Below are 13742 nucleotides of genomic sequence, written 5' to 3' on the forward strand. Positions count from 1 at the left end.
TACATTTGAAAATTGTAAAAAAAAAAAGAAAAAACCTATTTCCTGTGGCAGCCTCCATCCTGATGACGCGCCCATGGTGTGAACAGAGAAGAAGACCTGAGGGGAAGTTTGGGCTCCTGCAGCTTTGAGTGTGAAACAATGAGAAGCTCCTGGAAATCTATTAAAAGACACAACGTGACTCTTGGGAAACACGTGCTTCACGTCTCAGACCTGGAGGGGCCATGGTGAGACCTTCAGGTGCCAGGTGAGGAAGCTCTTCACCTCTTTTACTAATACTTTCAGATAAGTGATACTGATGGTCCTGTGGCTGAATCTTAATGGATTCATGTGATTAGCATGATGACGTTCATCACAGAAGCCATTTTCACTTGAGACGAGAGGTTAACAGGTGTAATGACGTCCAGGTGTGTTTCCCTGCTCGTTCATGTCAAAATGGCCGCTGTTAAAAAGGTACCACACTTCTCCTTCCTCCTTTGTCTCCTCATCGCATCAATGAATCCCTGTTGTAGTTTCATCTATAGCTGGATGTGTTTTTTATGTATGAATTTATTTCTTTATATGTTTATGTACTTTCTCGCCAGAAAATTACTGTCGCAGTAAACAGTAAACTATTTTGATTGTTCATGCTGTCCAATTATATAACCTGGAAATAGTGTTATCTAGGGCTGGTTATCAAAAGATACATTTCATCAATTGTAATATGACAAAAGTCTAAATTATACAGATTATTTGACTTATGCATTGTTTAGATAAGTGAGGGGGTAATATACTTAAGTGTTTTGTTAAAGGTCCAGTGTGTCAGATTTAGGTGAAAGGATCTATTGGCAGAAATTTAATGTAGAACAATCCTCATGATGTTTTCACTAGTTTGTTTCATCTAAGTTGTATGAATTGTAGTTTTCTTTACCCCAGAAAAGGCCCTTTATATTTAAATACTTTATATTTACATCGAGGGGTCATTTAATTATCATAAAAAGTCAAAAGGTGTTTAGTTTGTCCAGTCTGGAATGATGTAAACAACATGGCTTTAAACTTAAACTGAATAATAATGTAATATTTGAATTGGCAATATTGACTGATATAATTTTATAATAATACACTTTATTTGTATAGTACCTTTCATACAAGAAATGCAGCTCCAAGTGCTTTACATACAATATAGATACAATTAAAAACATGTTTAAATGTAATTCATATAAAAGAACATTTTGAGGAACATAACATGTTAAAATGACATTTAAAAGAAAAGTAAATGAACATTTTTAATTGGATATCATTTTGGCCATATAACCCAGTCCTTTAATAATTTACATGTTTTTCAAATATTAGTTATTTCAATATCTTGCAGGTTACATTAATTGGAAACTCTACATTGGCCGTAGGCATGAATGTAAATGGTTATTATGCTTTATGTGATTGGAACCTGGCAACTTCTCACTCAATGTCACGTGGTGCTTCATTTCCATCTCAGTTTAAATGAATTGGTATCCCATGGTTGTTGGGAACTCCTGTTGTTCAAACATCAACACATAGACTGAAGCGTAGACGGATGTGAATCTCTTTGTGATGGTCAGTGACAGTGATATACGTGCCAGTAGCTCCAGTAGCTCTCTCTGTACCTGGATAATGTCTGTCACTGCTGAAGGACTCAGTAAGTGATGTCTGTCTCGTCCTGTGCTGCTGCAGTACCCACACTGACTGTAAGTGACTTTCTGAGGTCAGCTGTCACCAGTGAGTTAAGATGTTGTCTATTAAACATGAGACTGATTCTCAAAAATAAGTGTTTGGAATAGGAAGTAAAGCTATTTCAGGATCGATCCACAAACCACTCGCATATAAGAAGCATGCTTACAGTTGTAGTAGTCTGTAATAGTAGCAGTCGTAGTAGCAGTAGTAGTTATTGGTGTTTTTGTTGTAGTAGTAATTGATATGGTACAATGCTTTTTCTATATTCAGTACAGATATCTGCATCTTCATTTTGATTATAATTCCAGTTTCAGATATTAACAGATATCTTTGATTCGCCTCAGTTCAAGATACCTTTAAATTAAGTTTGATGGTGTAGATATCATGAACCCGGCCTCCCCAGGCCTGGATCGGGTGTACAGCCTCCAAAATGTTCTTAGTACTTAAACAGACCTTTTACTCCTCATTGGCTCTGCCTCTGCTGTATCGTAGTGTTTGCCTCCACCATTTTTCAAATATTAACTCCAGAGATGAGACGGCATTGTCACGTTAGCTACACCTCCTTACCACGCCATTGACTCTCTTACCACCTCAGGAGTTGCCACAGTGTGTGCCGTGCGTCATATCATTGACCCAACTAATCAATGGTGAAATTTGTTGCCGACTATTTTTAAAATCAATGTTTATCGATTTAATCAATTACTTATCAGAGCCCTAGAAAGAGCATGGGATGTTATTATACTATGTTGTTGTACTATACAACCAAGGTCTCACTTGGACTAGGAACAGGAAACATGAACAGTAAGCAGTGTGAACATCCTGTGGTTTGCAGTAACACACGTGCACTGCTGTGACTCATGGTCATATTATCGTATCATAGAAAGTCTTTATTGTAGAAGTTATAGCTCATTGGTAGATTCTGCTGCGAGAAAGTACTGCAGCCTAATAACTTAACCTAATAACTCATTTTAACATCAGTTTGTTCATCACATAAACCACTGTTGACTTCTTTATCATTTCAAATGCTGCTGTCCTCCTGAGTTTATCGTTCACAGCCCACTGTCCATAATACAGAGGAACACTCTAACTGAAATAAACTTATTGCTCATAAATCATATTGGGGCAGCTGTGCCATCACATCCTAATAGACATTTCCTGGTAATTCACCAGAGGGCAGTCTTGCCACACTGAAAACAACAGATCCTTCCTGTCAGACTAAACCCATTAATTAAATAAACTATCCAGTCCTTTTCAAGGTTTGCACATTTCGCTGAAATATAAAACGTATCACTCTTACAGTGGGAGAGTAAAATAGCCAGTGATTTACAGTGTTTATGGACAATAACATGAGAGTGAAATTGTGAAATTCATAATTTCTTTAACATTCATATTTTTGGTGTCTCCTGGTATTTTACTTGTAACTCAAACCTTTGTAGAAGAAGGAATTATCAGGGAATTAAATGATCACACAGGAAGGTGCACATTTGATAAAAATGCAATGTTTTTTAATGTGAACACGTTTGAGTGACTTGCATCCATAAAGTCAATACATCCCTCTGTGTATTGTGGAGGCATTTATAAAACACTCAGGTTGTTGTGCTGCTGCAGTTTCCTGGTGCTGTGAGAGATGCCTGGAGCAAGTGAGGGTGAAATCACAGAGCGGTTGTGTTTTCACTGGCATTGCTTTTAATACCTCAGCACCCAAAATACAACTTGCTGTAAACAGCACCGGGGTTGAGGAGGTTACAGGGAGAACTTAAAGAGATGCTTTTACTTTCTGTTCAGTCTGAAGACAGAACAAGGGAATCACAATTTATTATTTCTACAGGTTAATCCATGAAAGCAAAACATATTGATCTCGTAATAACAATAATTTCCTTCATTCGCCCAAAATGTATTATTATAATCATTATAATTATTATTAATTTAGGCGCTGGTGCTGTAAAGTCCATTAAAAAAGTATGTATGTATTCAATTATCAGACCAGCAGCTGATTATGTTGTGAATACAAGACATAACATATTCGCTATATATAGTACTCTATGTAATGCTCTATGTATAGTTATAATGAAGTGAACAATAGAATGGAAAGCACTGTCTGTACAACACAATACAACAAAATGCTCCTTAAAACAACATCTTTCAAAGTGATGGTGTTGATTCGGCACCTCTGACAACAATGTCAGCACAAACTGACATTATAACTCTGAGGATGTACCTAATAAAGTGCCAGCCCAGTGTACTTCAAAGTGGGGTGGGTCTGTTAAGAGAATTCTGCCAATTTGACACAAAACTTATCCTCAAGTTAATGCTGACGAAGAACCTCCTCTTATCTATTAACTCGATTGATAAGAAGAAGATGATTGGCTTTAAAGCTCCTGATTGCCACATTAAAGTAAAACATAATGTCAGCACTACCTCGGTTACAATTAATGAAGAATTATTTTATGCCACACCCCACCCCCCCATCCATGGATGATGATCTGAACCCCACCCCCCCGAATAAGATGCTGGTCAACACGTGACTCTGCTCTTTGCTAAGCACTCACACGTTGAACTGATCTTTATAAAAACGTGCTGAATTCATATTTATGTTCCTGGATGCTGCTGCTATAAGGTGTGCGTGTGTGCGTGCGTGTGCGTGCGCGCGCGTGTGTGTGTGTGTGTGTGTGTGTGTGTTGCAGAAACTGACTATCACATTTATTTAGTCATTAATCGATGGTGTCGGAGCATGAATCTGGATCGTTCCGGTCACTTTAACCAAGATGTCCTGGCTTTGCGTCACGTTACGTCTTGCATCAACTGTGTGCGTGCAGAATGTTGGACCTTTTTTTCAATGTGCTAAATATGCATCTCATAAACTTTAGAGCTATTCAAACAAACACAAAGTAAACTTTAAGTACTGTATGGGTCCTGATCAATGTTGGTGTTTACTGTTAATGTGTAAAGTGAGTGCAGGTCAGTGGGGGAGTGAGGAGGGAGAATGTGTGTCTGGGTTGTACAGCACAGTACAAGGATACTGGGCACGTACTATGTGTCTGCCCTGATCCTGAAGAGAACAGTTTGTGAATGAACACATTGGGAAAAGTATTCACCGAATTACCCGACATGAGCAAGATTAAATCGGTTAGAGGTTATAAACGTCTGTTTCAATACATTTACTCTCGGTTAATTGCCCAGCCCTTGTCAGCGCATTTGGCAAAGACTCTTTTGTACCATCAGTCAAGTCAATTTAGATGTTGGTACCTGGCCTTATCACCAGTCTCCGGTGGACTTTAAACCTTTAAATACCTGTGTACACATTTTTGTCGCAGTTTGTCAATGAATGTGTCCCCGGGACATTGTGTCTAAATCACCTCTCTGCTTAAAACAAGTTGTACAAATTGCATAAAGCTGTTTTTTTTTCAAAAAGCCCATAGAGATATATAGATGTGTTTGGTTTCCTGGAACATGCAACAGTCTGTACTGTTCCTGATTTCTATTTTCTTCTTTTTTTCATTGCTATGATGGGTTTGCTAAAAGAAGGATTGTACATATTTATTTGTCTTTAGCATGTGAAGGTGAGATCTGATCTCAAATGGTTTATGAGAACTCACATTAGACATTTTCTAATGTCACATTGTGATTGGATCCCCCAAAACACGTTAGTATCTCTCTCCCGCTTCTCTCACGGGTTCTTCTCTTTGGAGGAAACGTAATAAACAAATATGTTGTACTGATAATCAGGGATGTAAAGTATGTCTATTGGTTTCATAAGGTTGCCAAATTCATTTGGCATTGTTCAAAATGGAAAGCAGTAAATTGTAAAAAGAGAAAGAAAGAAAGAAAGAATTGTTAAGAATTCTGTTTATACATGATGGTAATTGGGTTTCAGTGCAATGGGGTTCACAGTGTGTTTACTTTGAGCTGGTTCTCTTATTTGTGTTGTGTCTTTTTCTTTCTCAGGCCTTGCACATTATCCAAGGATGTGTGAACAATAACCTTATTGAAAACAATTTCACAACACTCATCTACCTCTTTAGAAATCTTCCCCAGAATGCCAGAGGGAAGTACTTAAACGGTGTTCTTAATGCACTTAGCCCACTATACCATACCTCCAGCCTTTTCAGTTCACATCACAGGTCTATTTGCTTCTGTTTACTTGCAGGTAATGAAAAGTGAGCTCTTAAGAGGCAGCAGAGAATCCCACTTCAGCTTGTTACAAGAGTCATTGAGGTTAGCATAGCATTCTTTCCCTGTTGGCCTTGGCAGCTCTTTGAGAGAAAGGCACTATTGGTACAACGCAGTAAAACACCCACGTAGTGCTGTGACTACTGTTGAGCCATCCTCAAGGAAGGACAGTGTTTGTCTTTCTAGTGCTTTTAAAAGTGGATATCTAAATGTGGAAAAATGTCCCTCATACTGTTCACTAGTTTTTGTAGTTTTCAGTTTTATCATATAATATAATTTAATTCAAGATTTTCATCTCTACCCATATTGTTTAAGTGAAGAGTTTTTAAAAGATACACAGTGGAGTCTATTTAGGCCAGAGACCACTTTTCAATTCGAGTGAATGGGAAAGTGAGTACGGAATATCCCAACAGCTACTGCATAGACTTTCATGACATTTTGTACTGATGTCTATGTTCCCAAGGGGATAAATACTACTGACTTTGATGGGAGGCAGAACTTGTCTTACAACACTGTGTGTGACAGTACTCTGTGTGTCTATGTGAAGATGCAGGATTGAGAGTTAGAGTTGAATTAAAACCTCATCCTGTACTTAAGGGCATTAAATCCATTAACATCGGTCTGAATGGTGACTGGCCTTACAGTGCTCACTCACTCGATGTCAATGATTACTGACCTTTTAATTAGCCGCTACACCCCCAACTGAATGAATATCTGCCTGCATAGATGACATGGATTTCTTTTTGTCTGCTTTTCCTTGATGTGATGTGTTTTGCATGATCAAAGAACAAGTAGAGACAAGTGAGATGCTGATTCCTCTCAGATCTTCCCTCCACCCTGTCTTCTTTGGCTGGAAGAAGCTGAGGGAATTGATTACACGGAGCAGGAGCACTTTGTCAGGCCTGAATGTGTTTTTCACAATGTGTTGCTAGGAACAAAGAGAGAATATTAAAGCTTTCGTAACACCCGCTAAAACTTTTGATTTCCCTCTCGGTTGAGCAGAAAGTGTCAGGAAGACGGCGATTGAAAATTAATTGGCAGTGTGTCAATGGCGTATTTACATTTTGTTCTTATAAAGATGCCATTAATTAGAAGAGATGAAGAAATCTGCGGAGAGATGGGATGTGTTGCGTTGGTTATCCTCCCTGAAGAGTATCTTCTGCTCTGATGGAATGAAGACAGGCTTGCCAATTATCCGAAGACTATATAGAGACCAAAAGCTCTGATGTTTCAGCAGGTAAAAAAGGCCCAAATTTAAATTGCCAGGCAGCAGATGTCACAGACAGTAGCGTGTGGTTAGCATACTCTTGTGCTTCAAGCTACACTGGGAAGATGTAACAAAATCTCTCCCTTTCAAGAGTTTTGAAACTCCAGGAAACTATTGCAAATTAAGTTCCAGAGAGCCATAAAGTGCAGTATGCAAGACGTTAAGGGCTCCTATTGCTTTTGATTGCCAAATGAGCTCTGCTTCAATGTATGACTAAAACTCTCAACCAGAAAAATATTTCTGTAGTTACCCTTGCATAAAGTCCACCTGGCATTCATCATCATCGTCATAATCATCAAGGGAGCAGTTACATCGACGTCCCACAGCCTTCCCTGTCTAGACTCTTTGACTATTTGTATGAACTGAATTTGCAAAACACAGAAGACGTTGAAACAGGGAAGAAATGAGGCAATCAATCTTTGCTGTGTCAAAATGTCCTTATTGATCGAGGAGAAGGTTTAGAGATCTAGATGTCGAAAGCAAAACCTTTATTTTTCCAACATCTCTCTTGAAGACTTGTGGTTCCATTTTTTCTTTGGGATGCCCCGAGTTAACCAGTTACAAGCCTGTGGCCCCCCCACACTTTCGGTCAGAATAGCAGTGCCAGTGAGAGACCTATGTCACAATAAAGCCAGGGTTAGGTTTTCTATTTCCTTTTAATGCTGAAGAAAACACAAAGCGATGCTGTCAGAAATGCCCTGAGGCAATTTATTGAGTATTTTTCCTTTTCTTGCCTCTTTCCCCCCAGCGACCACAAACACAGCGACAGCACCCAGGAGTTGTTGTGGCGCTTCTTTAAAAGGAACATATGCTTTTGTACTGGTAATACTTTAGTCATAAGGGGAAGGAAAAGGAGGAAGGGGGGCAATTGAAGTTTAGCAATAACATCTCAAATGCCCCACATTTCCACTCTGGCAGTAAGTACGGTAAAGTTTGAGAAGAAAGAGAAAGTTTGATGTAAGCACATAAAAAGGAATAATGCTAGATACCTCGGGAGCTTGCTCGCTTCGCGCTTTCCTGTGAAGACCAAAGAGGGCCTTTTAAAAAGCTTGTATAATTGATTCCACCCAGAGGTAACCCAAGGCAATCACCTACCTCACCAAAAGCGAACACTGAAGCCTTGTGTAAAGAGCCCCTGTTTTTGTGCCATGCTATTGCTTTCCAGTCCTTGCCATCTTTTTTATTTGAGCTTTCATCTGTGAGTGTGAATAACTGCGAAGTGAGGCAAAGCTGAATAAACATTGTCTGAATAAATGATTGATGGATCAATTTAGGTCCCTCGTTTCCCAGCGCTGGTGGCAGCACTCACATTGATTATGTTACCTGTGGTTGCTAGCCAAAACACAGTCCTTGAAATGACTGTCTGTTGGAAAACATCCAGCGTTGCTTCAGCCAAACAGATGGCTCCCAATGCTGCAGTCATATCCATATTAATGGCATGATTACAATTCATTACAATCGAGAGATCTTGTCATTAACGTTGTGATTTAAAAAGCAATTATGGAGTTTGATTATCCTCTGCTGCTGCTATAAGGTGTGTGTGTGTGTGTGTGTGTGTGTGTGTGTGTGTGTGTGTGTGTGTGTGTGTGTGTGTGTGTGTGTGTGTGTGTGTGTGTGTGTGTGTGTGTGTGTGTGTGTGTGTGTGTGTGTGTGTGTGTTGCTTCCCCGATGGGCCTATAGAGATGGCAGATTGATTCCTCTGCTAAGGACTGTGTTTAGCCATCTGACTGACGTCTAATGAGCTGAAATAGCTTCTGCATAACAATTGAAGGGAGCACACTCCAAGGTTGACAGTGGAGAATATGAAGATGATGATAGGTGTATTATTGTTGGTTTGAATAGATGTGCAGTTAGTGCAAAATTTTTCAGGCAGTGAGGTCAAAACTTTGGCCAAGACTGAAATATATTAACAATTGTTTGGGTTGTCAAAGTTGTGTACAAATATTGAGGATTAATGCTAAGGACCTTAATGTGGCCACCAGCCGATAAAGGTTCTCCCTCATCCCGTGAAATACCTCAACATGGACAAGATGGATTAGAACAGACATTCATAGTTTTCCAAATGCTGAATCCTATTAACATTGATGAACCCTAACCCTGATCCCCTGACTTTTACTGTAGCACAACTTTGAGTGGGTGGATTTCCATGAGATTTAGTAAAAACATTCATCCCCAACAGGATGAATCCAGTGCAGAGTTTGTATAACTGGCATCTCCCATAGGAAGATATTAAATAACTTTTTTAAAGTTAATAGCAAACTATAGTCAGACTAACTCATGCATGAACAGACCAACAAAAGCAGCAGTGAGGGGCATAGGTTAACAACATTATATACATATGTCCACCATATGCTACATAATTAAATTAATTAAACTTTAGAGATCCCTTGCCCTTCATTAATGACATTCTCATCAAGCTCAGCTGTATGAAAATACATTAAAATCAGAGGGTTGACATAACAAACATTACCTTTACCTGTCCTTCTGACAGGTGTAATGTTTTTTTTCTTTCTTAGTAGTAAAAGTAGTTTTGAAAACATTATTGCAATAACTTCATCCGTATTGAAAGAGACCTCAGAAAAACAAGGAACTCAGGCTGGTTCACTTCAGTCCTGGAAAATATAGAAAATAAACTTTAAATCCTAGTACACAAGGCAGATCAGAGGAAAGTAAAACCAAGAAATCACAATACATCATCACATGATGATTTAATATTTTGTAGGACAATTTCCTTGATTACATGAAAAGAAATGTCATCCTTAAACAAATATTCAATTCAGTTCAGTCTTTAGAGTGACAGCGCTGTACAACAAACAGTTGTACTGCTGCGGTGATGACATTAGCCCAGTCTTGTGAATCTGTGCCCTGTATGAGGTAATTGTACTAGATTAATAAGGGCTACAGGGAAAAAATGAGCACAAGCAGAGTTAAGTGAATGTAAGACACTGTGTTGCTCTTTATAAAGTACGTGCATGTAAAGGGCAACACCGTCTACTCCGATGAAGAGAAACAGACAGGTAGCAGTGTTAAAATTTGATCCCATCTTCTATCTCTTCTCTGTTATTACCTTAGGTGTGAAATCCTTCCCTGCTCATGCTGGAGAACCAAGCGGGCGTGCTCAGCTGTGAAATTGCATCTTTTCCGCTCTCTGCCCCCTCCCACCAGCTCCCTTCCATGTCCTCCAAAAAGATTGTAAAATGCTATTTTTCTTGCCTTTAAAAATGTGGTTCTTCCTGCTGTGACGTGAAACTGAATAATAAGGTGGCTTTCTTGCAGCTAATAATAAAAGTCTCAGAGAAACCTTGACACGGCAGCAGTACAATGGTTTGTTGTACAGCGCTGTCATGAGTTGAGACGGCTGGCTTCTCACTTTGCAAGCAGACTGGGCTAATGTCATCATGTAAGAATACTCAAAAGACATGAATCCCACACAGAGCGGCAACACTCAGCAAAAAAATTAAAGCACAGCAAAACGTTTTATCTGTTAACATTACAAGGTATGTTGAGCACATTCATGAGTGCAAAATGGAAGTGCAGTGTCGAATTTGGTGCAATCTACAAACTTGAACGTGTTCAATATTAATTAACTGAACAAATAAGCAATGAGTGTTTTGCAGCCTATGGGGGTGGGGCAGCATGAACAGGCAGTCTGTGGACCTGTCGAATGTATCTTCTACATCGTCAGATCACAGACAGCAGTGGTTGGACACTGGAGGCCTGTATGCCAGAACTGGACCACCAGGAATATCTTGTCCGCCAGATACATTTTGATAATTGGATTATTTTCATTTCACCATATTGTACTGACACAGACCTTCACAGGGATCATGGGTTGTGTTTTCCATCATGATAGCAACATTCATAGAATCCCTTCCTCTAAAAGCACAACATTTGTTTTGTTGCAATGTTTCATATCAAACTGAATTACAGAGCTTGAAAAGTTGTGACCTTGCCTGAAGATTGTGTTGATTGTTTAACAGGCCTCTGAAATAGCCGACATGCAATGGAGGAAAACACAAACCGTGATCAGTAATGAAGCAAAAATGCGAAACGCATCAGAGAAGCATTCATTCTTAAAATTATAATATACATGTATTATTCACAATATGGAAAGTCAAGATAAAACAGATCGTAAGAGCATTTAATAGGCCTACTAATTCCTTGAATGTCTGTCTCTGTGGAAGGCATCTCTTGAGAATTGATCATTGCGTTGGCTTCACACTTTAATTTCTTTATTGTAGACACATCGTTTGTTAATTCATTGTTAGTGCCAACCTCAGGGACAAATGCTGTACATTTCCTGTCGCTACTTCACAGTAAGTGTCACCCAACTTAGGGAAGTTGAATGTGGAGTGGGAGAAGTAAAGTTTATGGTTGGCAGTATCATTAACGTAATACAGCTTTCATATAGCAATATATAGAGTCCGAAATCTCAATGAGATAAACAGTAACCCTGGATTAGATCGTATCTGCACTGTATCCTCTGAATCCCTTCTCAATAGGAAAATATATCTGAATATTGCTCAGGCAGACCAGGCTGCACATAAATGCCCTTTATCCAAGTAAAGAGGAAAGAGCTGCTTCAATCAGTGACAATGATAATTGGAAACTCGGAAACTGGGAAATGGCAGCACATTTCAAATATATCTCTGATGTAGCACTGCTGAAACGACCCATGGAATAAATTCACATTTTTCGATAGTCTAGCACACCCTTGCCAGTAACTATATGTTTGGAAACCTTTCAACAGGCAACATGAGCTCCATACCCTTTATAAAAGAATGGTGTTTCTCTTGCTGCAGCCCTCAGTGGAGTGAGGCTGTCTGTAGGAACGCCTGCAGAATAATTTAACAGGACTGTGGGGAGAGCCAGAGAAAAGACAAAGCCCTCCAATATGATCTCTGAGGACCCTGCAGCAATCCACTGTTCTCCTCCTGCCATCACCATTACTGACACTATTGATTATGGCCCTGGAGTGATGATAGCATTCGGCTTTCCCTCTCCAGCGGAAGCCACAATCACGCTGCCATGTTGCCCAAATGATAGACTGTCTCGGAAATGAAAGAGGAGGTGAGGGCTGGAGAAAGGGAGATAAGGGTGATTGAGAGAGATAGGAGAGGGAGGCGTTGGGAATCGGGGCCAGTAAGGGGGGCATTAATGTGGCTTGGTTAGTTTCTCATAGCATCGGAGGAATGTAATGTTCCTGTCTGCCGTATTAAACACAGGAGCACGGTGTCAGAGTTGTGTCAGATGAAACAAGGCCTCTGTGGAAACATGAAAATGGCATAATTGCCTCTTTGCCTGTTTGAATTGCTAACAAGGGAGCCTGACATTTTCAAATGGTCCTGATTATGGAGAGCTCAGGACACCCAGGCGGTCCAGACTCTTGTGTTAACAGTTGCTTTAAGTGAGACAATAGACAGCGTGCTGGTGCATATGGACAAAGTTAAACTGTAATATCATCTGGAATGTGTACATAAACAGAAATGTACTTCATCTCTGGTAAAACACACACACACACACACACACACACACACACACACACACACACACACACACACACACACACACACACTGCACGCCATACGCCAGGTGGCTCCTTGATTTAATTAGCACACTGGGGCTCAAATTAGCTGTGATAGTAAATCAGATGGTGCTTTTCATCATTGCACTGAGCTGATAGGCCCAGTAGGTCTGTATTCTCCAGGGAGGAGGGTGGATTACATTCTGCCTTGAGTGAAGGATTATTGAGAGATTATAAGAAGACGTCGCTACTTCAAGACACTTATGTTGGGACTTGGGGCACTTTCTTGGATCCATCGGGAAGTGGCACCATCTCAATGCGAATGTCTTGGCTAAGGCAATCCACCAAGGTGTAAGCAGCACATCTTGACTCCTGACAGGGGTGAGAGATGGTACTTTGGTTCATTTATTGTATGTTATACCCAGAATACACTCATGATTGATTAAGTAACTAAATGCAACCCTTTTTGAACCATACACTTGGTAAAGCAAACTTTTTTTCGGTTTAAGTAGCACAAGTTAATCTGCACATGCACTTAATGCGCTATTCTTGTGCTTTGATTCTTAAAATGGAGCCCTCTGTCATTGTCAGGAGTTTGCAAGAATTTTAATTGCCTTTTGTTGGTTGGTTTTACTAAGGATGCAGTTGTTTGGTAAATTAAAAAATATTCCTGCCTTCACATGAAATGGTGATGTTGTTTTAATCACGGATACTGAAGTTACTGCCAGATGTCTTTATGTAAACTGGTTTGCTTGACTTTCAGATTTCTCTGTGAAACCTTTTTGAACAATACTGTTACATGTTTAAAACCTTTTTGGTCCTTTCTGTGTACCATGGCCTCAGACTCTGATAGTCTAATACAGTTGAAGTAAATAGTCATGTAAAAAACCGTTTAGCTGCGAGGCCTCGCCTGTGAGGTGTGTGCAATGTGAACGTGGCCCAGGACTAGGAGGATAACAACGGATATTTGGGCTAAAAACATGATATAAATGGTTTACAGACACTTGGATGACATCATTCTTCAACTTCTTCCCAGTTGTCACTCAAAGATTAACTGATTAGATTCCACTGGTCAAAGGTCATGGTTACCTCATA

The 13742-nt window shown here is 39.7% G+C and overlaps 1 long non-coding RNA gene across 1 annotated transcript in view; it reads left to right on the forward strand.

Moving 5' to 3' along the window:
* Nucleotides 1-33: 33 nt before the first annotated feature.
* LOC109628500 (uncharacterized) overlaps nt 34-13742 on the forward strand; it is a 119430-nt gene continuing 105721 nt past the window's right edge. The window contains exon 1 of the long non-coding RNA XR_011246226.1: nt 34-244. This is a non-coding gene — a long non-coding RNA (uncharacterized lncRNA). The remainder of the gene's footprint in view (nt 245-13742) is intronic.

Source organism: Paralichthys olivaceus, chromosome 15 (genome assembly GCF_024713975.1).
Source record: "Paralichthys olivaceus isolate ysfri-2021 chromosome 15, ASM2471397v2, whole genome shotgun sequence".
Classification (NCBI taxonomy): Eukaryota; Metazoa; Chordata; class Actinopteri; order Pleuronectiformes; family Paralichthyidae; genus Paralichthys; species Paralichthys olivaceus.